General features: G+C 42.6%; 1 pseudogene; it reads left to right on the top strand.

Annotated features, from left to right (window-relative positions):
• The first annotated feature begins 341 nt into the window (after positions 1-341).
• Positions 342-27630, top strand: LOC111822156 (zinc finger protein 699-like; annotated as a pseudogene).

Genomic DNA, 27630 nt, shown 5'->3' with positions numbered 1-27630 from the left:
TCCAATTTCCCACATCATGCTCCTGAAACTTTCAGATTGGATTATTGGCAGGACCGTGGAAGAGATACACATTCAGAGTGATGTAGTTGGCTGCCATCTTGGAGCAGGGCACCGCTGTTTGTTTCCTACTCATGTTAAAATTGGATGGGCAACAGATTTGGTTTCTATGCAATGTATATGCTACCCTCGTTTATGTTGGCAATTCCTGAATTCTTAGGTCCATTTCGAAGCCTTGACATAATAATAGATACAGCTTCTCACTTTTGACTATCTCTTTATCCAGCGTTTTGTATTTATGACAGTAGTAAAAAAAATCTGCTGTCCAAGTATTTTGAGCATTAATGACGTATGTTTGGCAGTAATGAATGTTGAGATGCGAGGCATAAGGAATGCTGGTTGTGATGGTTAAGATTGTATGTCAACTTGACCGGACCATGATTCTCACTGGTTTGTCCTTTATGTAATGATGTAATTTGGCCGTTATGTAATGTTGTTATCCTTCATTTTTGGATCTAATGTCATCGTTCAGTTTTGCATAATGCCAATTTTGCATAACAACCTGATCTTTGGAACCTACCCATATTGATTAACGAGGAGAAGGTGTACACACACAAGTTTATGTATGTAAACATAGGTGGAGATGTATGTGTTTAGAGAATTTGCATAATATAAGAAGCATATTCAAATACATGAGTCAGATATAGAGTATTTGAAACATACCTTACTTGGGCACAATTATTAAAAAGCCTCAAATATTTTAGAAATTCAGTGACGGTAATGGTGGTATTTCTGCTAGATGATTTAACATAGGAGACATGAGACAAGTCAGGGCAAAAACCATGCATGTTCACTGTGTTTGGTAATGGTGAAAATGGGAACAAATTTATTTCCAACACCATGTGTTCCCTATTTTGAACAGAAGTCATACAGTAGACAACCTCTGTGAAAGTAATGAGTGAGCTCAGTGTTGGAAAACCTTCAGCTGGACTCCAGATCTTACTGGGCTCAAAAGAAATCTTCCTGAAATCCTTTTGAATGCTCAGAGTAATGAAAAGTCTTCATGGCTCACTCATCATATAACCATCATATCGGATCTTCCACCAGATGCAGTGTCAGTGTAAGGAATGTGGAGAATCCTGCAGTTCTTCCTCTCACCTAACTTCTCCTTTGAGAATTCTTCATAGAAAGAAACCCCATAAATGTAAGGTATGTGGGAAGGACTTCATTTGTATGTCAACCCTTAAGAATCCTGTGACAACATTGACTGGTGAGAAACGCTGTGACTGTAACAAATGTGGGAAAGATTTCTGTAGTTTCTTATCCTTTTGGACACGTGAAAGGTCATAAGCATGCATGTAAAGAATGCTGTAAAACCTGTAATCCTTTATCCCTCATTTTACATAAAATATTTCCTAAGAAGATAAGCCTTATGAATGTGAGGAATGTGGGAAAACCTTTAGTTTCTCAGAATCCACTGTACGTATTAGAACTCACAGTGGAGAGAGGACTTATGAATGTAAAGAATGCGGGAAAGCCTTTCATTGTTCCTCATCCCTCACTACACATAAGAACTCACAGTGGAGAGAAACCTTATGAATGTAAGTAATGTGGGAAAGCCTTTAATTAGGCCTCAGTCCTCACTATCCATATAAGAACTCAACGGTGGACAGAGGCCTTAAGAGTGTAAGGAATGTGGGAAAGCCTTTAGTTGTTCTGCAGCTCTCACTATGCATAAAAGAACTCACAATGGGGAGAAACCTTATGAATATAAAGAATGTGGGAAAGCCTTTAGTTATTCCTCAGCCCTCACTATGCACATATAAGAACTTATGATAGAGTGAAGCCTTATGAATGTAAAAAATGTGGAAGAGCCTTTAGTTATTCTTCAGCCCTCACTATGCGTAAAAGAACTCACAGTAGAGAGATACCTTATGAGTGTGAGGAATGTGAGAAAACCTATAGTTATTCCTCTACCCTTAACATGTATAAAAACTCACAGTGGAGAGAGGCCTTATGAATGTAAGGAGTGTGGAAAGCCTTTAGTCAGATCTCATACTCACAGTGGAGAAAGGCTTTATGAATGTAAGCGATGTGGAAAGACTTTAGTTGTTCCTCACACCTCACTTCACATATGAGAACTCTAAATGGTTTGATTACTCTTATGTTAAAAATGGAATGTTTCATCGTTACTGTTACTCATTTCGAACAACAAATTTTTGAGTCTATGAATAAAGAACAAAGTTTCTTAGTAAGTAGGAAATCAATACTAACTCGAAGGGATAATTAAAGCTAATTTGTGCCTTTGGAAGAAATGACAGTTTCATTGTAACGGTGGGGTTGTCCTCATCAGTGTTTGGTAGTTTCTCAGTCCAAGCTAAATTCTACCTTTCTTAAAGTTTTTGTTGTTACAAATAAGGCTGCAGGGAATAGCCTTGAGCAAGTATGGTTTTATATTTTTTAACGTTGTTATTGATGTTATTTTGTGAACAATTAAATACACTTGTTGTGTATTTGGTTAAGAATATTTTATTTTCTGTTGTCTCCTCTTGTAAATTATTTTATCTTTTACAATTAGTAACTCATGTAGCGATACCGCAAATGTTCTGTTTTTCATTGTACTTTGGGTTACTAATTTTAGTATCCATATATAATTATTCAGTGCTATTATTATTTTGGTGTTTACCAAATGGCATTTTCTGTTTCATTTCTTCTATGTTTATTGATCGGGAATACTGCAAAAAATACCTTTTCCATTTCTCCTTTTTATTTAATTGTTTATAATAGCATAGGCAGTCCACAGATTACAAAGGCGTTCCTTTTCTAAGTATGTTTTTAAGTTGAATTTGTACATATATCGCGATAGGTATGATTGTATGTAATGTCAGTTGAGTGTTTTTTCGAGTATAGTGTATAGTGCATAAAATTTTTTAAAGAAACACTTCCAGATACAGTAAGACAGTGTTAACGTATTACGTTAATAACAGTAACAGTGTTTTGATGCACATCACAAAGTTGTGCACATTTGTGATTACAACCATTGCCTCTTCATTGGGAGGCCGCCCTCTTAGGCACTGCACATGTGAACCCCCACCATAGTGTGTGGGGGGAGTGCTGGCAATGGACCTCTCACCCCTGCATGGCTCTGTACCTGACCTTGCAGGGGGCGCCAGCCTCCGCTCAGCTCCGAACAGTAAGAATGAGCAGCGGGCTGACGCTGCATCACCAGTGGACAAGGCATGTGGGGCTTGAGTTCTTGCAGGAGGGGCTCTTCATTGGTAATAGGCTTTGTGGTGGTGGGTTCATGATTATGCGTTGTATATAAGTCAGATGTTAGTAACTTATGATCGCCCGTATAGGCAAATCCATATGACTTTTTTTTAAAAAAATATATTCCACATTTGGTTATTAGAAGCTTTGTTAAGTAGATACCTATATTTTTTTGTGATGTCTCCATTTCTGCCACTGTTCAAGACTCATTTTGTCTTTTTTTCTGCTCGAGCAGTGGAACCAGACTTTTCTCCAAGAAATACTGGTTCCTTTTATTAGATAATGATATTTAGAAACAAATATCTCGGTATCAGGTATACTTATTGCTGTTGGGTCCTCAGTTTACAAAGAGTTAAATATTTATGTGTGAATGTATAGGTATGTGTTTCTTAACATTTGTGCTGGCAACGTGTTAACTGCATATATGTTTGTGGTCCCATAAGATTATTCCAGTCGAAGAACTAGATGTGTACGTATTTTGCTAAGTAGGAAGATCCTGATCAGTTTCTCACTACCTCTCCGGGTCCCAGGTCTCCCATGGCTCTGGGGCAGCAAAGAGAGGGGTCCTGGCACCCATCTATGGCTGCCTGTACCACTGTGTTTGCCTCAGGCAGGGACCATGTTCTCCTTGCCCATGTGCTCTGCGTGTGATGTCTGGGCCCCAAGGTCACAGCTACTTTTGCTGTAGTAGCTGCTGCATGGTACGGGCTGCAGTGGTAGCAGGAGGAGCAGGGGATGCGGCTTAGGAGGAGGTGGAGGAGACAGTGCTGGAACAGTTTAAAGCCCACGGGGGGACAAGAAAGGCAGGGAGGAAGGAAGTGAAGGGAGCTGGCAGCACGGCTGGGTTAGGACGCGGCTGGCTGGATGACGTGTGTGAGCCCCAGTGGCCTGGCTGGCGGGGGCCAGGTGCAACTTGGAGACTGGGCATCGACCATACAGGAGCTGTGATGGTGGAGCCAAAGTTCTTGTGTAGTCTTTTGGCGCAGCAGTGGTACAGGTCCTGAGCCCAACTGGTGACTATTCTACACACTTCTTCCCTATGTATAATATAGCGTTTGAACAACGCCGAAGTCACATCATGTCCTATTTCGCTGAACGTGTTCTGGACATTAAGAGGTGTATACATGTACGAAAAAACGTATTTGTATCTACATATGTACTTGTATATATTAAGATACCACAAAATTATACTCATTTCTGATTCCAGTCCAACACCATGACGTTTATTTTCCATTTTGCCTTACTTTTTGTGTTATTTTTTTGTCTGTTATCTGTAATACAGTACTTGCTGAATATTAAAATATACGTAGTTTCAAAATTGCGAAGTGTGAGGTGATGAACCATTTACAGAAAGCAATTTTGCCTTTGTTCATGGTTCCTGAGAGTCGGACTGCAGCTGAGGTGAATGAGTGAGGGTGGGTAAGATTAGAGAGACCACCAATGACCTGATGCTAACCTCCTGAGGCACAATTTACTTTCATTCCGGACTGGTCAATACAAACACCAGTGTTGGAAGCTTAGGGGAGCTTCCTGGTTGGTGAGAAACATCTATCCATATGGAGGATAGCATGTCCTGGGGGCATAGCAGCTCTACCCTGGGACCCTCCTAGACCTTACCCCATGCATCTCTTCATTTGTGTCCTTTTTGGTTATATTTAGTCTGTTATCATAAGGATGGTCTTTTTGTGAAATACATAAGTCATTTGAGTGAATTATTGAACCAAAATGAGGCCCAAAATTTAGGGGGCTAGGGAACTCTGATCTCGAGGCTGGTATTCTTGGGGCTACAGGGAACCCTCAGACTTTTAGCCAGCAGATCAGAAGTTGGAGTCATTCAGACTTCCACACTTGCAGCTGATGCCTGCCTGGACAGGAATGTGGGATTTCCACACGATGAAGATGGTCTGTGAGGTATGATCTTTTTAGTGTTTTTGGTATAGATGGTACGTAGATGAAGCCATTAAGCTCCGTCTGACCCTAAAACTGATGTCTCAACTACTACGTTACATGATTTGTGGTATTTTAGTGAGGATTGGAAAACGTATGAAGAAAAGAGTCATAATTTTTAGCTAGTGAGTGAATGGACAAACGAATACATTTAGAGGCCATCAGGCAGAGACTTCCTCAATTTACTGCCTCTTCTTACAAAAGTTTCTTTAACTCCCATCCACACCTCCATACTCTGCGTCTCAGTAAAAAATTTGGCCCTCTCCATCAGCTCTGGGTCCCCTCCGTTTTCTGAGCCATCATACCATGAATCATTTACTCTCTCTCCGGCATTTTCAATACCTCCTGTCTCCTGACTGCCCTGAGTGTCAAATCTCTCCAACCTAACGAACCCTCTTCTAGCTGTGTTTTCACTATCTCCATATTTAAGTTTCTTTGAAAAGATGCTATAACCACCTGTGTTCTTGGCTTCAACCACAAACCCAATTAATTCCCACATGTCCCCATTTCCAGCAGCAATCTCTTTCTCAGGCTTAGGCCGCAAATATCCTTTAATCATTACAGTAGGCTTCAAAGAATTTATCGTCATATATCCTTTAGGCACTGCCCTACTGCCAGCAGAAAGTTGGTTTTTAAAATTAGCTAAGTATATCATTACGCTTAACATCTATGTTTGTCCTTCACCTGTCTAAAATGCTTTCCTTTTTCTGTTTGTTTTTACATCATGACTCATCTGTAAGGCTACCAATTCTAGGAACCCAATCATCACTCCAACTGCCCTTTCTCTGTAATATCTTTGTAGTTTTCTTTGGCTCCTAGTATAGTACTTGTTATACTCTGTTTCACTTCCTATAAATAGAGCGTCTTGGGATAGAGCTTATGCTTGTTTGTCTCTGCTTCTCTCTGTGCTTGTCACACTGAAGGCCCTCAAACACTTGAAGCAAAGAATGGATGGGTGAACTGATTACTTATGATTTGTCACATTCTTCTGTGTCAGTAGCATAGAGAACAGGGCTGTCACAGAGCAGGCAGTCATTTAATGGATGTGGGATGGGTGAAAATAAAAAGATGATGAAATGGAATTTTCAGATGACTGGTAAGTGGAATGAAAGAAGAGCGGTCCTGCAGGTAACTGCTAGAGGTCTTTCTCAGAAATAGAATGTGTGTTTCCTTCTTACATGAGGTGCCCTCATCTGCACCACTGTTCCAGAATAGTTTCAGAGACATGGACCACTAGACAGATACGGATCCAGCCTGGATGAAAGTAAAAGTTTAAAACTACCTTTTTAGATGAAGAGAATCGTAGGAGGACAGTGGTGGAATCCTCCGTGCTTATCATGGCTGAAGATTGTTGAATAGCTGATGTTTATTTTCTAAAACCAAGTAATTCAACATGGTAGGGTCTCTAGTTCTTTAAATGTATTTTTAGAAATTTCCTAATCTAGAGATCTCCCCCATCAAACCTACATCTGCATCCTGGGCACACAATAAATGTAATCCCTTTTCCATATGGAACTCTTAAAATCGTGAAACATTCTGATATATTCTCCATGTCTTATACTTTTTAGGCTCAATGTCCCCATTTCTGTACCTGTAAAAGTTTGACATTCTGCACCCTCAGCTTTTTCTGTACGCTTTTTGTGGACATTGTCCTTGTCGGTTAAAGGCAACATTCAAGATTCGGATGCAGTCATTAAATAATAGTCAGACTAATCAAACTGGTTTCAGAACAGTGTAGTTTTGTGGACACAGACCAAGCTCACGTGATCTACAATGATGCTGAGTTCATAACTCTATGAAATATTTTAAACACTCTACTGTTTTTAATTTAGAAAAAAAATTATTTTTAAAAATTGAACAGAAATTCCATAAGAAGAACATATTCACAATAAATTTGATTTATCTTTTAGTCAGAGTTCACTGGTGTGTAGTAGGGAGCACTTCATGGGATTTCCTGGGAGATAACATATCTTGATTTCAGAAAATCATTGGCGATATAGCATCGTTATGTTTGTGGTGTCTGAAAGGAGGAGGATCAGTAGTGTCCTGAGAAGGAAGAGGTAGAAGAACAGCACAACTGTAGATTTTAATTTAATGAAGAAGTATATGTAGGTCAAGCTATCAGTAGGCGAGTGGATGTTTTATAGAATCATTGATTTCAGAGGCACAGAGCACTTCCGGATGACCAAGGTCCATGGAATTGGTTATCTGGGTGGAATGGAGTGGAAATCCCCCAGTAATGAGGTCAGTGAAATTAGAGGCCAAAGTAGTAAAAATCCATGTAGACACTGAAGCCCCAAAAGTGATGCAGAATTTAGGAGAGAGTGTAAGGATAAGCTAGTTTCCAAAGTCATGAGTCAGTACGGTAAATGACTGGGAGGTGGGCAGGCAACAGTGATGAAGATGGAGAGAAGCTGGTATAGTTAAAAGATAGTAAAAGGAACAAGGGATTTTATATGAGAGTGGAGGAAGGTCAGTCCCTAAATGGTACTAGGGATTGAGAGCATTCTGACCTCATTCCTGGAATCAGAGATGCAAAGGATGTGAAACAAAATTGAAAGTGTTGAATAGATTTTTAAAAATCTAGAAACAACCTGGAGAAAGGAGACTTTTTCCACAAACGAGAACTGGGAATTACGGGAAGAAAGGTTTGCTCACTTTAACCTGTCTCTATTTTCCTTACCATGAGTTGTTAATTCTCTCTTTCTTTCAACGTTTTCCAACTTTTGTAGCTCTGCTTTTTTCTTTTTCTTTTTGTACCTGTCTTTAAGTTCATGAAACCTATCTCCTGCTGTGCATCGAATGATACTAAGCTTATCTGTCCTTTCAAATTTTGTAAGTATATGTTTCAGTACAGAATTTTTGAGTGGTTTGGTGTTTTATGTCTGTGTGTCTGTTTCTGTTGTCTGTGCTGGTTCATTCCCTGTGTGCCTGATAATTTGTTCTGTGGTACACATTATATTCTTTAGGTTTTCTTATTTTGAACAGCTTTTAAAATATACTGAAGAACAAGGATAGTTCGTATATGTGTTGTCAAGGCTCAGAGGCTGTCAGTATGTTTGATGTTTCAGTAAAAGACATAATTGAAGATACAATTTTTCTTTTTCCAAAGAGGTTTTTTTTTGCCAAGCCAGGTGTCTGGAGTTACGACCAGTCTCAGAAACCTTAAAACATTCGGAGCTCTATATTCCCATTTCAATGACTCACAGCCAGGCCACGTAGTCCCTGTGTTATGTTGAATGGCTCCCACTTTCAGGAAGCCTGACCTCCAACTTCTGCTCCTACCTCTGAACACTGTTTCCATAGTTTTATAACTGACCCAGCCTCCTGTTGGTAAAGTTCATCTGAAATGCTTGACTGTTGATTTAGGAAATAATATTGGAGTTATTATTCCTTCTCCTTGAGCATAAAGAATGTGACCCAGCTGGAGCTGGGCTCCAAGGACTCACAAGGACACATCAGCTGGGCCCTGACGTATAAAGACAATAGCTAAGATAATCTTGGAAAATATCTTTTAGGGAAACTTTCACATAAAGCTAATCAAACAGATCATAAAAGGTTTTCTACTCTTTTTCTATTCGCATTTAGCGAATAGAAATTTGTCGGACCAACGAAGATCCTCCTGATTGTTGTTACTGAAACCTGTATCAATGATTGTTAAGAAAGACAATTCAAAATGTAGGATCTCGGTTTCTAGCCAATCTATGAAAAGGTGCAGCTTTCAATGGTTTTGCCCATTTGTAATGTTAATATATACTGATGATTCTGTAATGGTCTTTGGACTTGGACAGACATGGCTGTGGCAGCATGCTTGTCCGTTTTCCCGTTCTTGCCTGTTCTGTAATATTCTTTGGACTCGGGCAGACATGGTTGTAGCAGCATGCTTGTCCGTTTTCCCACTTTTGTCTGTTCTATTTCCTTGGCTCGGGCAGACATGGCTCTGGCAGCATGCTTGTCTGTTTCCCCACGTTTGTCTGTTCTGTGATATTTCCTTGAACTTGGATAGACATGGCTCTGGCAGCATGGCTGTCCATTTCCTTTTGCCTTTTTGAATACGTGCTGAATAAAACTTTTTTAATTTGTGATGTTTTTCCCTTACAACACTGTTCTCTCTTATTCCATGTTTTTCTGAATTGTGCCCAGCAGTTCCTCGATATTTTATTTCTTTATACTTTTAGGAAGATGTATTTTATTTTATCTAGTCTTACGAAGTGTATTCACTAGAAGACTTGGTCCAAACTACTGAATGTGGAAGAGTCTCAATTTGTTTTTGAACTTCTGTTAAAATTTAGCATATTTATCTATAGTTATACCTTTATTGCTGTGCGTATAGATAGGTAGCTAGATGGATGTATGTTGTTGATACCAACTCATAGGACACAGTAGAACTGCTCCATAGCATTCCCAAGGCTGTAATCTTTACAGAAGCAGACTGCTACATCTTTCTCCCGTGGAGTGGCTGGTGGTTTGAACCAACAACCTTTTGGTTAGCAGCCAAGCTCTTAAGCTCTGCACCACAAGAGCTCTTACAGATAGGTGGATAGATATGTATATATGTATATCCCTTTACTTACATATATAAATTTGTAAGATATGTGAAGAAATCTACCAAAGTTTGTGTATTTGGTGAGACAAAACATGTTTTTCAAAAGGAAGCGTCAAACTTGAAAGAAATGAAATCCCTCTAATTTTTAAAACAGCTTTTTCTTTTAAAACATTAATAGCATTCTTTGTTTCTAAGACTTATCTGGAGACTCAAGAAGAAGTAGATTAGACTCTCTTGATATAAAGACGAGTGTATCTAATGTATGGCAGTGGTGCTGTGCCTCTTGGGGTGGTGCTTATGCCAAAGGCAAGACATTGCGCGACTTCTCACAGGGCAGTTGAGGGGGGGCTAGGTGTTTCCCAGTGGGCCCCTGTCCCTTGGCTCCTAAGTTATCCTGGGTCCTATTCTTGGTGCCCTCCTGCCGCTGTTCACACCTGCACTGTTGTATCTACCCTGCATCCCTCCCTATGGGTGCATGCTCCATCCTTCCTGCCCTCTGCCCATGAGGTCCCCCAGGCCAGTCCACACCACTTTACTTTGGCTGTATTTCCTTTGGATTCCTGGGACTCAGGTCTGTGCTGCGCTTCTCTCTCTCAGGTCTTTGTAGTCAGGACACACTTAGCCCACCTTGTCGCTCCTTCCAAGACTAGCTAAGCCTGAGTCCTCTGTTTTGATTCTGTCATGGGCTTTTGGTAATTATGAGTAAAGCTGCTGCCGCCTGTGTTCATCTCAAAATGGCCACATTGAGCTGGGCAGCAAGTAGGGTGTGGTCCGTCTGCGAATCTCCACCTTCCTGTGGTCCCCATTTCAACTCTAGCGTGATTTCGTGCTCAGCCTGGTCCTCCAATCCTTCGCTTAGTATCTAGAGTTCCTGCATCGCTGGTTTTGCAGGTTTTTACTTGTTTTCTTTGTCATTGTTGTGGAGGATCGCCAGCATGCTACTATCTGTGCTGCCATCTTGATCCTCTTCCTCATTTCTGTTTTGAACCCTGCAGACAGATTCTAGAAGAAGTGGAAGGGTGAGGGGAAGAAAGGCTCACTTTTGACAAAATGTTTTTGTGGTACACATTCCCTCTGGTCCAGTCATTTGGTGTGTGTATCTGGGGTAACACATTCACATATTTCAACTGATAAACGATAGTTTTTGAGCTACATACACAGGTGAGGTATTCATTCCTCTCTAGGAAGAAAGTTTAGAAATGAAATGTGTTCCGAACAGTGACTTAGAGCAGGGTTCAGCAAACACTTTCGTAAAGGACTAGATAGTAAACATTCTAGGCTTTGGAGGCCAGGTATTTACTTTTGCAAAGAGTTAGCTCTCTGTTGTAGCTTGAAAGCAGCTGTAGGCAGTCCGGCCATGAATGGTGTGGCCATGAATGGCTGTGGCCACGTTCCAAGGACGTGCTGTTTACAAATACAGCTGTTGGGCAGATTTGGCCTAGGGCTGTGTAGTGTGTTGACCCCTGATGTAGAGAGTAGATTCAGATATAGGGAGCAGGCAAATCACAGAGGACACTGTAAAATTAATAGAACAAATCACATGCAGCTTCCTTTCTGTTAGTGGGACTCATCTAGTAGAAGGTCCAGGATGATTACATCACTCAGGCTCTGTCCTGTGTCCTTGGCTGGTGCCGATGTGACTGTCAGACTCTTCATCATCCTGGCCTTCCCCTATACCAGCCTACCCCACTTACAAAAAAAGGTTGTCTTTTAGTCAACTCAGACTCATGGCAGGCATTGAGTTTCTTCTGTTTATGGTGATGGAAAATTTGACAGCAGATACTGGTGATGGTGCCACAGCATGCCTAGTGTAATTGATGTCACTAAATTACATGTATGAAAAACCTTAAATTGGCAAATGTTTTGTTTATATATATTTACAGAAAAAATTTTTCAGGGTAAGGCAGAAAAGTGAACTTCGAATTGTCGTTTCATATTCTGTGTATTTTACTATTATTGTTGTTTTGTATTTGGAAAGGGAAATACCCTGATAAAAATATATATTCAAATAGTACAGGGTACACAATGAAAAGTCTCTTTCTCACTCTTGACCTCAATCATCCTGCCAGGGGAATCCTTGTCGTCATTTTCTTATGTATCCAGAGATATTCTGTGGATATACAAACACAATTGACCTTTTCTACACAAATAGATTATTGTACCTTTTTTTTTTACACCTTGCTTTCTAGTTTTTTTCACTCAACTGTGTCTTGGAAATCATTCCACGTAGCACATAGGGATTGTCTTCTTTTTCTTGAACAGCTAATAGTACGATTTCACTCTACTGCTAACATAAAGCTTGGCAGTTCAAACCCACCCAGCAGCACCAAGGAAAGTGATCTGCTTCCATAAAGAGTATAGCCGATAAAACTATGGAGCAGTTCTGCACTGGAAACGTGGGGTTGCCATGAGTCGGAGTCGAGTTGATGGCAGTGGGTTTGATTATTTTGGTTTACTAAATCTGTATGCTTTATTGGGACTAGTTATACGAAGTTCTTTTGTAGTCCCTACCAGTTCTGTCTGTTACCGAATTTTTATTGAAAAATTCAGGGGTTCATTTTCTCTTTACAGCTGGGTAAGTGCCTATCTTAGTCATCTGGTGCTGCTCTAACAGAAACGCAAGTGGATGGCTTTTAACAAAGAGAAATTTATTCTCTCACGGTCTAGTGAGCTAAAAGTCTAAATTCAGGGCGTCAGCTCCAGGGGAAGGCTTTCTCTCTCTGTCTCCTTCTCATCTATCTTCCTCCGGACTAGGAGCTTCTCTGAGCAGGGACCCCGGGTCCAAAGGAAGCACTCTGCTCCCGGCACTGCTTCCTTGGTAGTATGAGGTCCCCCACTTTCTATTTGCTTCCCCTTCCTTTTTACGTCCTGAAAAATAAAAGGTCGTTCCGGCCACACCTAGAGAAACTCCCTTTACACTGGATCAGGGATGTGACCTGAGTAAGGGTGTTACAATCCCACCCTAATTCTCTTTAACACAAAATTACAATCACAAAATGGAGGACAACCACACAATACTGGGAATCATGGCCTGACCAAGTTGACACACATTTTGGGGGGACCACAGTTCAATCCATGGCACTGTTGTTAGATAAACTGCCTGCATGAGTTTGCTATGGCTGTGTAAATACTCAGGAATTTAAAACAACAAGCCCTTATTTCTGGGTCAGCGGGGCAGGCTTCTGGTCTTGACTGGCCCCCGCATGCCTCTGCATCAGCTGTGGGTCCAGAAGGCAGCCGCTCCTCCAGGCTGGGTTCTCATGAGCTCAGGCTTGGCTGGATGCTGGCTGGTCTAGGATGGCCCTGTATAAGATGACTGAGTTCTGCTTCATAAGGTGTCTATTCTTTCAGCAGCAGCCCAGGCTGTTCACATGGCGGAGCAGGTACCCAGAGTGACAGGAGGCATGCAGTGTTTTTTGAGGCCCAGTAGAGAATCTGCACACACTAATTTTTCCTATTGTCCAAAGCAAAGCAGTCACTCTAAAAAGCAGGTACCCTGTTGAATCCGATTCATGGCACCTCCCTGTGTGACAGAGTAGAACTGTGTACAATTATGTTTTCAGTGGCTGATGTTTTGAAAGCACATTGACAAACTTTTCATCTCAGGTGCCTTTGGGTGAACTTGAACTGCCGACCCTACAGGTCAGCGGCAGAGTGAGTTAGCTGTTGATACCACTCAGGGACTCTAAGCAAATCAGTAGGCCACGGTAGTTTGCCGTCTGATCACAGAGAGTGGTCACGTAGTACAGAGTGGATACAGACACAAGGAGAGGTGAAGAATGGCACCTACTTTTGCTCACAGCCAACTGCTTTTATCATTCTTATGTTCCCACGTGGAGGGACCCCTGCCAGATGCCACTGTGGCCCCTCTCTACCTGCCAATGACCCTTTTGCAGGATGGAGACACTTAGGTCAGAGGGACCAGGCACGCCAGCCTGGCCCCTTGTCCTCACCTCTCTTTGGGCTCTGCCTGCCTGTGGTCCTGTCAGCTGTGGCTTTGGCCTGAAGGTGCCCAGCTGTGTGAAGGACTGGTTTCTCCACGGATCCACATCATGAGTGAATTATGCCAAGCCCACGAGCCCAGGTGTGCATTCTCTCTGGTTCCAGGCAGCCCAGGTGAGCCTATTCTCCTTGTGGTCCTTTGTCATTTCCCAGTGGTTCAGTCTGTGTCTTTTCCCTCTGGTGTCCTTGGTTCTGCGCAGCCTGGAAGCAAACCCATCCCTCCTCCATTCTCCCTGGTTTCCATTCAGCTCTGGGGTGGTCCTAGGCCAGTTCTGGGACTAGGGTGAGGCCAGTGATGCCTTCACTCAGTTGAAGGAATGAGTGCCCCCGTGTCCCGCGCCCCTCGCCCCCCTCACTGTACTCCCGGAACTGGCCCCCAACCCAGCAGGCACCTTGATGGGGTCTCCCCTGGGGAAGCGTTTCCCCTTTCCCCTGGCTCAGTGGTGATCCTGGAGGTTGAGTGCACGTCCTTTCCTCAGGTTTCCCGGGGCTTTCAGTTGGTCCTCACTTGGTTCAAAAGTCCAGAGTCCCTAAGAGCTCAGTCTTCCTCGGTTGGCATACATTTCCTTCCCGTGGTCCTCACCTTCTGTCGTCTTGACTTAGCTAGGCTCCTTTCCCCAGGCTCCTGGCTCAGGCACACTTTTTGTTTCCTGGCGTCCCTCAGAGGCCTCATGGCTCCACACCAGGAAGTTTTCTTCTAACTTTGCCCTGACTCAGGCTCGATGTCCCTCGGTGACCATTGGTTTCTTCTTGGTCGGACAGCGGCCTCGGTGTCCATTGGTTTCTTCTTGGTCGGACAGCGTGTCGTGAAGTCTGTGCTCCCCCGCTCAGCGCCACTTCCTTTCTCAGCACTTGCACAGTCACGCTACAGTTACCACTGGGCAGCTCTGCTTCCTTCTCGCGTTACCCATACTCTGCTGCCGCGTCTGGTATGGGCTTCCCAAACCCAAATTTTCCACTTCCCAGATTCCATCTTGCCATTTGCTTATGTGGAAGATATCCGAGAGTCATAATTGACTCCAAAGTTAACATGAATGTTATGTGGTTGCTAAAAATCCATGCAGTCATAGGTTTTATAGTGGTCTATGAGTTTATCACAGACTGATTTTACATTACTAGACCTTGTTTACGGCATAGTTTTCAGTCTTGAGGATTGCAGTTTAAGAACTGTTGTATACTCAACATAATTCATGCATCACAGAAATATAGTATAGTTGCAGTTAATGACACCAGGGAGATTTCCTGGGGACTGAGTGATGAGGGGAGCCTGGGAACCATTTTTCTCACTGATAACTGCTTAGAAGCTGAGGGACCTTTCACTCCAGTACTCTAAAATAGCTTCCATGAGAATTTATAGGTTTTCAATTCTTCATGCTAGAGAGACCGTCCTGGTCTTCCTTTAATGCTCAATGACAGAAGGCAGTGTTCTCACCAAGAAACCCTTTGCATTGTTCCATAGTGGGGAATTTTTATGGTGTTTCTCCCATAGGCGAGCTGAGGTCTTTCAAATTCCAGGCTATATTAAGTGAGCACATTTATCTAACCTTGTTTCCAGGTGTGTACTCCATTTATTAGAAGACCACTTTGTGCCTGCTCATATTTAAGAATTGCAGGTAGAAGGTCCTTGACACGGGAGTGCACCTGTGTACCTATGAAGGGCAGTGAGAGAGGGAGGCAGTTCAAAGTGGAGAAGACCACGTTGTCCTCATCTGTTTTCCTTGCAAAGCATCTGAGCAAACTTGGAATGAAAGATTTGTATCCTAGGATTCAAATATCCCTTCAATGTTTAGTAGATTTAGTCTAGAAAAGAGGAGCCCTGATGGCACAAACAGTTAAAGTGTCGGCTGCTAACCAAAAAGTAAATGTTAGCAGTTTTAACTCAGCCAGCGGCTCTGCAGGCCAAAGACCCGGCGATCTGCTTCCATAAAGACTGCAGCCCAGAAAACCCCGTGGGGCAGGCCTACTCCAACATGGGGTCACTGTGAGTTGAAGTCAACTCAGTGGCAACTAACAGCAACAACAGTCTGAAAAAGATACAATAATATATTATTTGTGGACAAAGATGATTTTGAGAATTACATGTCATTATTAGGTTTCTCTTGCTTTATAATTGGGAAACCCTGGTGGCGTAGGGGTTAAGCGCTACAGCTGCTAACCAAAAGGTCAGCAGTTCAAATCCACCAGGTGCTCCTTGGAAACTCTATGAGGCAGTTCTCCTCTGTCCTATAGGGTCTCTATGAGTCAAAATCAACTCAACAGCAGTGGGTTTGGTTTTTTTTTTTTCCTTGCTCCTTAAAAAAATTGGCCCCAAACTAAGTGGTTTAAAACATTCACCGACATTTGTTATCTCACATAGTTTCTGCAGGTCAGGAATGCAGGAGTGACTTAGCTGGAAGTTCTGATTTGAGGTCTCTGGGAATGCTGGCCAGTGCTGCAGTCATCTGAAAACTTCACTGGGGCTGGAGGATCTGTTTCTGGCTGTTGGCAGGAGGCCTCAGTTTCTCACCATGTGAGTGTCCTCACGATATGGTGGCTAGCTTCTCAGGGTGAGCAGTGCAAGAGAGAGCAAAGGGAAGCTGTAATATCTGTTATGCACTAGCTTTGGAAGCTACATTCTGATGTGTCTGCACAATTGTATTGGTGTCACAGTTCAGCCCTATTCAGTATGGGAGAAGACTGCAAAGGGACATGATTACCAGGCGGTAGGGATCGCTGAGGGCCATCTTGGAGAGTGGCTACCACAAGTATGGTGCTGTAAATCTAATAACTGGAATGACTGATGTAGAAATTGAAAGAGCCTGGGAGTAGAACTGTTTTTTTTTGGGCAACACAATGGGCAGGAAGGTGCATGTGATGGTTAAGGTTGTCACCTTGGCTGGGCCATGATTCTCAGTGGTTTGGCAGTTATGTAATGATGTAGTTTGGCAGTTAAGTAATTAATGATGTAGTTTGGTAGTGATGTAGTGATTTAATTTGGCAGTTATGTAGTGATTTAATTTGGCAGTTATGTAATGATGTAGTCATCCTCATGATGTGATCTGATGTGATCAGCCAATTAGTCGTAAGGGGAGTTTCCTTGGAATGTGACCTCCATCAAATATATATATACGTGTGTGTGTATATTTATATTTGTGTGGATGTTCTGGCAAAACTTGCTTACTTGCTCTGGATCCTACATGCGGCTCATCATCATCTGACCTCTGGTTTTGGGACTTGAGCCAACAGCCTGCTGTATTGCTTGCTGATGTTGGGATTCCTCAGCCTCTGGAGCCTGTGAGCCAGTGGCCTGCCCTGTTACCTTCCAATCTTGGGATCGTCAGCCTCCACAGCCTGTGAGGCAGCTGCCTCCCGTCTTCCTAATCTTGGGTTCGTCAGCCCCTGCAGCTACATGAGTCAGGAAAAGCCTCCAGCCTGACACCTGACCCATGTATTTGGACTTGCCAGCCTCCACAACCATGTGAGCCTTTTCCTTGAGATAAATTTGTATATATACACTTTACAGGTTTTGCTTCCCTAGAGATCCCAGCCTAAGTCATTTGGTACCGAGAGTCGTTCTAGAGAGAAAAAATTGTAATGATGAGTTTTCGAAATTGGTTCTCAAGTCTGACTAGTCTTAAAGGCTCTGCTGACTCTGCCTCCTGTAGTAAAGAGGCCACTGCTAATCCTTGGCGTGAGGTGGTAATATTAATATGCAACGTATCACCACCAATAGATCAAGTATTGGTGAGAAGTGAGACTCTGATTGTATGTTTGATACTTTTCTACAATTCTTTCAGAATGAGAAGTATCAGTAAATTCCTACTTTAACTAGACAAAGTGATGAAAGAGATGAGCTCAGGGCTTCAGAGTCAGAGCTCAAGTGCCGCATAAAACACCTCAAAGTTGCTACTTTTGCCCTGAAAGAAAGCCTTATTTTTTTGTAGTAACAGAGCTGATACTGCCAAAAACCAAACCCAGTGTCTTACCATAAGAGTGGTTGAATTACACTGCCAGTTGAATTCCCAACATTGAATAGTGTCTGAAGTTAAATTGAGGGTATCGATTGGGAAGAAATGAAATCCTGAAACTTAGGATGGGGACATATGGGCAGATAATCAGGAAGCAGGCAACATTGAGCCCCTAAATTCCATTGAATCACTCCTGCCAACAAAACCAGTCCTCTTAGTCCCATTTGAAGCGATCACTCCATCTTTGTCTGCTAAGCCACCCTCCCCAGTAAAACCATTATCCCTTCCACCCCCATCTGATGAGATTAACCCAGCTGTTCTTGTAGTCTTTGAGATATCGCCTGGGGCAGCGTCTGAGTCACTGCCTTGGGCATCACCTGAGGTAGATCCCTTACAAGTCATTGCTGAATGTTCCCAGGACCCACTGCCACTACCCATTTTTGCTTCTGTATCTATAATTAGACTTATGTCCCAGAGATCCACAAAAGGTGAAGTACAAAATGTGACTCAGGAGGAGGTACACAGCACTCCAAAAGAACTGCTTGACTTTTCTAATATGTACAAACCTGAGAAATATGTATGGGAATGGCTGGCTATTAAGGATGTGGGATAATGGTTCCAGGAACATAAAGTTGGATCAGTCTGAGTTTATTGATATGAGTGCACTAAGCAGAGACTCTTCATTCAGTGTTTCAGCTTGAGAGCTTAGGAAAGGATCTAATAGTTTATTTGGTTGGTTTGCTGAAGCATGGGTTACGCCTGTGATGGACTGTGGACTGATGGACTGTGATGCTTAAGGTTGTGTTTCAACTTGGGTAGGCCATGATTCTCAGTGGTTAGGAAGCTATGTAATGATGTAGTTTGGAAATTCTGTAATGATATAGTTATTCTCCATGATGTAATCTGATGTGATTAGCCAGTCAGTTTTAAGAGGGGTTTCCTCAGGGGTGTGACCTGCATCCAGTATATATATGTGTATATATACACAAATGTTCTGGCAAAACTCATTTGCTTGCTGTGGATCCTGCATCTGCCTTGTCATCATCTGACTATTGGTTCTTGTACTTGAGCCAGCAGCCTGCCATATTGCCTGCTGATCTTGGGAATTGTCAGTCTCCGCAGTCTGTGAGCCAACAGTCTGCCGTCTGAACTGCCAGTCTTGGGTTCGTCAGCCCCTGCAGCTACGTGAGTCAGGAGAAGCTTCCAGCTTGACACCTAACCAACAACGTACCAGGGACTTAGCCTCTACAACTGCATGACCCATTTTTTTGAGATAAATATATGTGTGTGTATATGCTTAAGACAGTCCACAAAACGTTTTTGGGGAGGAGTTGATTCAAATGTGCCAAAACAAGAGAATCCTTTGCTAGGATATCCCACACATTGAGGAAGAGAGTAGACTTTTGTATCAGATATTAAAAACCTCAGTCTTCTGGATTTCAGCTCACTGCCATACGCTTATTATAATGGCAGAAACAGGAAAATGGAGGTCACTGGACAGTCACCTGAACTGTCAGCGATTGGCACTGTGATTGGGCCTTCCACTGGCAGCCACTACCAAAGTCTGAGCATGAATGTTTGCTATGTTCTCTTGGCCTGTACCAGACCCTGTGGTCCTCTCTTGCTGATTTAGCCGTGCCTTAGCCCCTTCCAAAAACCCTGATGGCATAGTGGTTAAGAGGTACAGCTGCTAACCAAAAGGCTGGCAATTCGAATCCAACAAGGCGCCCCTTGAAAACTCTATGGGGCGGTTCTACTCTGTCCTGTAGGGTCACTATGAGTCGGAATTGACTCGCCGGCAACGGGTTTGGGGTTTTTTTTTTTTTTTAGCCCCTTCCAATCCCCAAGAACCTTCTTCATCACAATGAATCCTTCATCTGCTCCTTGGCATAGGCTGTCTATACCAGATACTGGATAGCATCACCTTACCCCTCACATCAGGGGACATTTCCAATATGTGGACTCTGGGCTCTTCCTACTTCCTCATGGGGCCTCTGGAAATCCAAGGGGGCCGAGATGAAAGCCGAATGGCCTCTTGAGTTCCCCAGCCTGCACAGACCTTCCATCTATGTTACAGAAGTCCTGTTTTAATATAGAGCCAGACTCTGACCATATTCCCCAAGATTCCCAAACGGTACAGAGATACAGCTCCCATTTCATTTCTTTTAGCCTTTTTAAATTTTTCTTTCTTTTTGGAAAACGCTCCCTTACATAAGTGATTCTCATTTGGGCATTTTCTACCTCAGAGGATGTCTGGCAATATCTGGAGACATTTTTATAGTCACAAGTGGGAGGGAGCCATGTGCTAGTAGTGTCTAGAGTTTTAGAGGCAAAGAATGCTGCTAAACATCCTATATGCATACGTTCATCCTGGGGCACTTAGCCCTATTGGGGGCCAAGGCACAGGGAGAGAAACTGGTTTAATAATATGGGGTAAAACCCAAGGACATTGTAAAAACATCTCTCTTAGATAAGAACAGCCAACATTTACTTGGTACTTGACATGTGACATTTCTTGTGCTGGTGCTTTATAATATTTGTTCATTTAATTCTTACATCAGCCTTATGAGGCACCTGTCCTAGTCTCTCACAGATGAGGAAATGGAGGCAGAGGGAAGGTGAGCATTTTTCTCAGAGTCAGTGTCTACTAGGGTGGCATCAAGATTTCAACCCAGAAAGGAAAACTTGAGTTCACACTATTAAGTGCTCTGTTCCATTGCCCTTGGACACACTTGTCCAGCACAGGGTATTGGTACTGTCACTGGGAAGAAGATTCACTGCAGAGAAGCTTATGCAGGGCTCCATCATGTCTTTGTTTCCCAAGCTGTAGATGAAGGGGTTCATCATGGGAACGACCACGGTGTACAGGACCAAGGCAAAAATCGCTGCCCAACAGGCATACATGGATGTAGACTTGACAAAGACACCGAGGCAGGCTCCTTAGACCAAGGAGACAACTGAGAGGTGAGACCCACGCATAGAAAGTACTCTATAGTTACTGTTAAGGATTGAATTGTATCACCCCAAAATATCTGTTATAAATAGTAACCCCTATACCTGTGGATATAATCCTGTCTGGGAGTGGATTTTCTTTGTTATGTTAGAAAGGAGGTATTAGTGTAAGATATGACATATAAAAAGAGAAGACTGAGCAAGCAAGCAGAGATGGAGGAAGGTAGATGATGCTCCATATGAAGATCAACTGAGAAACAGAAGCTGAGAAAAGACAAGGCCCTTCCCCCAGAGTCGACAGAGAGAGAAAGCCTTCCCCGAACCTGAGCCCTGAATTTGAACTTGCCTGCTAAACTTTGAGAAAATGAATTACTGTTTGTTAAAGCCTCTCACTTGTGGTATTTCTTTTAGAGCAACCATAGATAACTAAGAGAGAATATGGTATCAGAGATTGGGGTGCTGCTCTAAAAAACACCTAAAATGAGAAAGTGGTTTTGGAATTGGTAATAGGTGGAGGCTGGAAGAGTTTTAAGGTGCATAATAGCAAAAGCCTAGATTTCCTTGAAGAGACATCAAAGGCAGTTCTGGTGAGGGCTCAGAAAGAAGTGAAGAGAGCCACTAAGAAAGTATTACCTTAGAGAATACATACTGCACAACCAACAGAAAGTTGCTAGACACGTGGACATTAAATGTTTTTCTGGTGAGGTTTTAAAAGGAAGTTATGAACATGTGATTGGATAATGCAGGAGGGATGATTCTTTTTGTGCAGTGGCAAAGAGCTTGTCTGAATTATGTTCAAATGTTTGTTGGAAGGTAGATCTTGTAAGTGATAAAAGTTGGATATCTGGCTGTGGAGATTTTTAAGCAAGATCTTAAAGGGGCCACATGGTTTCTTGTTGCTTATTAAAGTAAAATGTGAGAGGAAAGAGATGGACTTTAAAATGAATTATGAAAAATGAAAACAGAACTTAAAGATGTACATAATTCTGTTGTACACAAAAGAAGGATGTGTGCCCTAAAACTCTCACCAAGGTCTCGGTACCTCAGTCTTTTGTTAAAGAGATTAAGCTTATGGCTGATGGATCTAACAACCGCAGCAGAAAACCCATCAGCTTAGACTGAAGGGGACAGAGATAGGATGAAAAGAAGAAAAGCGGTCTACGTCTTGGAATTCTATAGACAGGAAATAGGTCAAAGGTGTTACATGTGTTGTCTTCCAAGAAAAGGACAATTCATGGAGCAGCTGGGAGATCACAGCTGTTGTTGAAAGGAACACTATAAGCAGGGATGACTTGGTTTCAAAGGGTAGAGTCATAGCCTCTTAGGTTTCAAAGAGTTAGATCTCCACCAACTCAGTTCTGGAATGTGGGGCTGCCATTCAAGTGTGCCAGGGGAATGGGACTGCTGCCCAAAGCTGAGGGGGCGGGGTTGCCGTGCTCAGAGGTAGAAGAAAGGCACCTGCCGGGCCGCGACTCAGAACGACTAGGAGAATGGGGCTGCCTGAGACCAAGGCAGCAGAGTCAGAGTCCCAGTGGGGTTAGAGGGTGGGGCTGAAGCCCAGGGCAGAGGGGCTTCCACCCAGAATCCTGAAAGCATGGCCAACATCCAGAGTCTGGAGGGCAGGGCCTTTGCCCAGATGGTCTCAGAGAAGAGATTATTTTCAAGACTTGAGAACTAACGAAATTGGTTCTATTGGGTTTTGGACTTGTTTGATGCTCGTTATCCCTCCTTCCCCTCCAGTTTTTCCCATTTGTAATGAAAATGTCTACTTTGTGCCCATTCAACCATTGTGCTTTGGAATCAGATAACTCATATTCTAGATTTGATAAGTTCACAGATGAAGAGGAATTTTTCTCCAGGATGGAATATGCCTGAAGTCCTACCCATATTTGATTTAGATTATTCAGAAGATGAGATTTCAGACTTAGAGTTTACTTAAAACTTTTGGGATGTGTGAAGGGGTGAATGTGTTTTGCACGTGGCAAGGACATGAATTTGGGGGTGCTAGAGGGTAGAATGTTATGGATTGAACTGTGTTTCCCAAAATAATGTCTTGGAAATCATAATTCTTATACCTGTGCTTATAATCGCACTTGGGAGTGTGTCTTAGGCTGGGTTCTGTAGAGAAGTAACACCAGTAAAGCATATAAGTATGTGTACATAGAGAGATTTATATCAAGAAAATGCTCACGCTGTTGTAGAGGTTGGAACATCCCATGTCCGTGGATCAGGATAGAGGCTTCTCCTGATTCACGTAGCTGTAGGGGCTGGCGAACCCAAGATCGGTAGGTCGGAGAGCAGGGCTCTTGCTCACAGGCTGTGAGGACTGACGAATCCCAAGATTGGCAGGCAAGACTGCAGGTACTCTGCTAGCTCAAGTCCCAAGAACTGGAGGTCAGATGAACAGAAGCCAGCTGTAGGATCCAGAGTGAGCAGAAGCCCTAGAGCCTTGCCCAAACATCTGCTTATATTTGGATTCAGGCCACACACCCAAGGAAACTACTTTTCAACTGATTGGCTACTCACAGCAGATTTCATCATGAGTGTGATCACATATCACATTTCAGCAGGGAAGTGATCACATTACATGACTGCCAAAACACTGAGAATCATGGCCCAGCCAAGTTGACACACAATCCTAACCATCACAGAGTGGAATGTTTTTGTTATGTTAATGAGGCAGTATTAATCATTTTGAAATCTCGGAGAACTTTACTTGCTTAAGTCAATCTCTTGAGCAGATTGAGCAAGCAAGAATAGACAGTGGAAGATGCCACTCCACATGAAGATCACCACAGAACCGAGAAACAGAAGCTGAGAAGAGACAAGGACTTTCTCCCAGAGCCCGAGCCCTGAATTTGAACCTCTAGCCCGCTAAAGTGTGAGAAAATAAATTCCTGTTTGTTAAAGGTACCCACTTGTGGTATTTCTGTTAACAGCAGTACAGTATAACTAAGACACTTCCCTTGTTCTCTTGAGATGCTCATTATAGAAACAATTTGTGCACATGAGAAAAGAATTTCAGTGAGAGTAAAGAGTCCATGACACCTTTTACAATATATAACACAATGTTACTGATGAAGGTGTTGAAATAGGCAAGGTTGAAGATCTCAGGGAGTTCTCAGAAAGAGTGTGGGATTTCAATGACTATGCAGAAAGGAGGTGGCAACACAGTCAAACTACCTTGAAGGGCCCCCAGCATGCTGATAAACCTGTGGTTCATGAAGAGCGTGTAGTGCAATGGGTGACACTTAGCCTCAAAGCAGTCATAGGCCATTGCAATCAGAAGCAAATAGTCTAAAAGTCCAAAAATTGTGAAAAAGCTCATGTGCATGATGTAGCCTGCATAGGTAATGACTGTTCTGCATGTGGATGTTCAGCAGCATCTTTGAGACTACGACGGGTGAAACACGTGTCAGAAAAGGACAGATTGGAGAAGTACACAGGCATGTGGAGATGGCAGTCCAAGGTGATGGCCAGGAAGATGACCAGGTTCCCAAGAACTGGAGGTCCCTGCACTAAGAAGCTCCTAGTCCGGGGAAGATTGATGACAAAGACCTTCCTCCAGAGCCGACAGAGAAAGCCTTTCCCCTGGATCTGGCACTTGAATTTGGACTTCTAGCCTACCAAACTGTGAGAAAATAAACTCCTGTTGAAGTCATCCACTTGTGGTATTCCTGTTACAGTAGCACTAGATAACTAAGACAGCGATACAGGAGTATTTAGCGGCCTTTTCTTACTCCGTGAGGAAGCCAATGGATTGGTGCTATTTTCACAGGTCACTCTTACTGACCAGGGGATTCCAGTGGTCAGGGTTCAGGTAGTCATAGTTTGCCTTCTAGGGGCGGCAAACGTGAGGGAACTTTGGAATGGAGCATCTAGAGGACTGGTGTGTAAGTCTCTGTTTCCTAGGCTCCGTGGCAATTTAACAGGTAAACCGTCTGCACTTCAACTTACTTACAAAATTAATTTTTTTTGAGGTAAAAATTGTATATAAGAAATCATTTATTAACTTAGTAATGTTTACACGTATAACTTGGTCAAACCAATTATCGTGTTGTGCAGTCATTACGAGATGGGAATTGTAACCTCTTCTCTGTCAACACAAGAGCATGCTGTTCTTGTTTCTGCAGAGGTAATGCTCTTTGTCATCTGATAACATGACAGTGTGTGTGAGGGGGTATGATTTATGTTTGTTGAGGGGAGCAGTCACTAATATGTAATTGGTGTAGAGTTGCGTCAGGTCTCGAAATCCTAGAATTGTGGGGAAATCTGGATTATCATGTTTCCTGTCTCACCTGAGCTGTTTTTAACTTCAGTTATCTTTGCCTGTCTGTATGAAAGGGACAGATAGGATGATAGAACAACTGAATTTTTGAAAAATAGGTGACTGACATGCAAAAATTCATATTTCTCCAAAGAATTGTTCTTTTTTCAGCAGATAGACCTGTCACTTCCTGATCTCCTAGAGTTCAAGAAAATATAATCAGCTGAGGGCCTTGGGTTACCAGTTTGTTTGTGTGGGACCTTGGTCCTCCCATGGCTGTGAGGGGCAAAAGGAAAAACTGCCATTCTGCAGTGTTTCCCAATTACTAACACCTTTGCTTTATGTGTTGTTGAGTGTTCTGGTGGGATTTATGGAAAGAGGTGTAATTGTTTGTTCACAAGGAAGTGATTATCTGAATGAGGGCGTTTCTCTAATTTCTGCTGTTTGCTAACTGTTCTAGACCATAGAGAGGAGTAAGACTGCAATTAGTCACAAAGTGTGGAGAGATTATTTCATTGTGTTGGAAGTGGGAGACAGGATGCAGTCAGTGAGGAAGTGAGTGTAGTCAGTGAAGTAACGAGGCTGATGGCTATACTCTAGAGTAGCCCTTGGTAGAATACAGAACCTTGTGTCAAATCTCTAAGAATTCACAGTTCCCCGGGACTGTCAGCCTCACCCATTGTTGTTATACAAATTGCAGTGTGTGATACTTTGCTGATCCAGAGTGTATTGAATGTTTTAGGACACAGTGGTCTTTGAAGATGTGGCTGTGGTCTTTAGCCAGGGAGAGTGGGCTTTGCTGGATCTTGCTCAGAAGAAACTCTACAGAGATGTGATGAGGGAAACCTTCAGAAGCCTGGCCGCAATTGGTAAGAATGAACTTTTTTTTTTTCCTTCAGTGAACAATAATATTTTACTCATTGATTTTGCTCCAGTATTTGGGCTGAGGAATGAGAATAAATTGTTAAATGAAGGAGGCACGGTTCCTTGGTCTGTGGAGCTCACAGATCCTGACATCCTACCTTCCCCATGAACATAAAGCTCTATGTATTAAAGTGAGTATTCATTTCTCTTGTGATTAAATGCCTTGAGGCTCTTTAAGTGCTGTAAGTATAAGCGTTACGTCAGGGGTCACTCTGGGGCACTGAGGGATTTGTGCTTTGTAGAGAGTTTTACTGTATTTATTACAAGTTTGACATGATTATTTTGCTGCAGATAAACTCCCATCTGTCCATCTTCAGAGACCCTGAAGAGGAAAGTATTGACTCAGTGTCAAGGAAATGTTCACTGCTCTTCATTTTCCTTCCTCGTGATAGGCATTTCTCCTTGAGCACCATGTCAGCTATACACATTTGTTTTCCCAGAAAAGCAAGGAAAACATCTGAGCACAGTGGAGTTAGGATTCATCCAGGGCCACCGTGTCTGGAAGGACGAGGAAAGCAAGAATTTTTGGAAAGACCAGCCTTGCATGGAGTGAGTTGCATTTGAGTCAGCTAGGAAAAGTATCTTTTGGGTTGAGGATACAACTTCCTACTTACCTCAGCTTAATTTTCTGAGTGTAGCAATCCTTTCCAAGTGTATTGTGTCCAATATCTTTCTACTTAGCCATCCTATTTATGCCTCTTTATGTTACCATCAGTCTCAGTCCTTATGTTAGTTATCTAGTGCCACTGTAACAGAAATACCACAGGTGATGGCTTTAACAAATTCATTCTGTCACATTTTAGAAGGCTAAAAGTCCAAATTCAGGCCACCAGCTCTAGGGGAAGGCTTTCTCTTTCTGTCGACTGTGGGGAAAGATCTTCGTTTTCTTTCAACATCTGTATGACCACCATTACTTGGAGATCTCCATGTGTCTTGGCTTCAGTCTTCCCCTGGGTATAGGTGCTTCTCAGCACAGGGATCTGGGGCCTAAAGGACACGCTGTGCTTCCAGCTCTTCTTTCTTGGTAGTAGTCAGACTGCCCCCACCCTGCTTGCTTCTCTCTCCTTTTATCTCATGTGAGAAAAAATGTGTGACTCAAGCAGCAGTGGTGCATTCCAACTTAATCCTCATTAACATAACCTAATCATGCTTCGTTAACATAATGGACAACTCACCCCCAAAGGGGAGCATAACCACAGGCATTAGGCTAGGATTTACAACACGTAATTACATCAGATCACAAAAAATGAGGACAGCAACACAATATTGGGAATCGTGGCCTAGCCAAGTTGATAGGAATTTTGGAGGGATAGAATTCAGTCCATGACAGTGATCATGGATGTTTTTCCTAGAAAGTTTGCTTTTAACCATTGCTATACTGCTGAAACAGCAAAATGTGACTAAGTTTTTCTTTATTCTCAACAATCTTTTTCCCCTTATAATTCTTTTCCTTTTTATTTCATATTGTGAATCTCAACTGGAATTATTGAGTCAGTCTCTCGAAACCTTGATGGAGAAAAGTTATCTGGTGAACTTGTAATGGTGCAATTCATGAAGAATAACACCTGGCCCTCCATGTTAGGAGGAATCTTTGAGTTGCATAGCACTAAAGATCATAAAAAGCAGGGGAGATATTTGAGGTGAGTGCCATTCAAAGGAAAACAGTGCCTCAGGAGAAAGGCCTGAGGTGTGATGACACCAAAATACATGTATATGTATTTATGTATGTGTAAACATAAATGCATATATGTATGGAATCCCTGATGGTGTAGTGGTTA

The sequence above is a fragment of the Trichechus manatus genome, unplaced genomic scaffold (assembly GCF_000243295.1).
Source record: "Trichechus manatus latirostris isolate Lorelei unplaced genomic scaffold, TriManLat1.0 scaffold00134, whole genome shotgun sequence".
Classification (NCBI taxonomy): Eukaryota; Metazoa; Chordata; class Mammalia; order Sirenia; family Trichechidae; genus Trichechus; species Trichechus manatus.
Note: the sequence above shows the minus strand (reverse complement) of the source record. Positions and strands in the feature narration are given on the sequence as shown.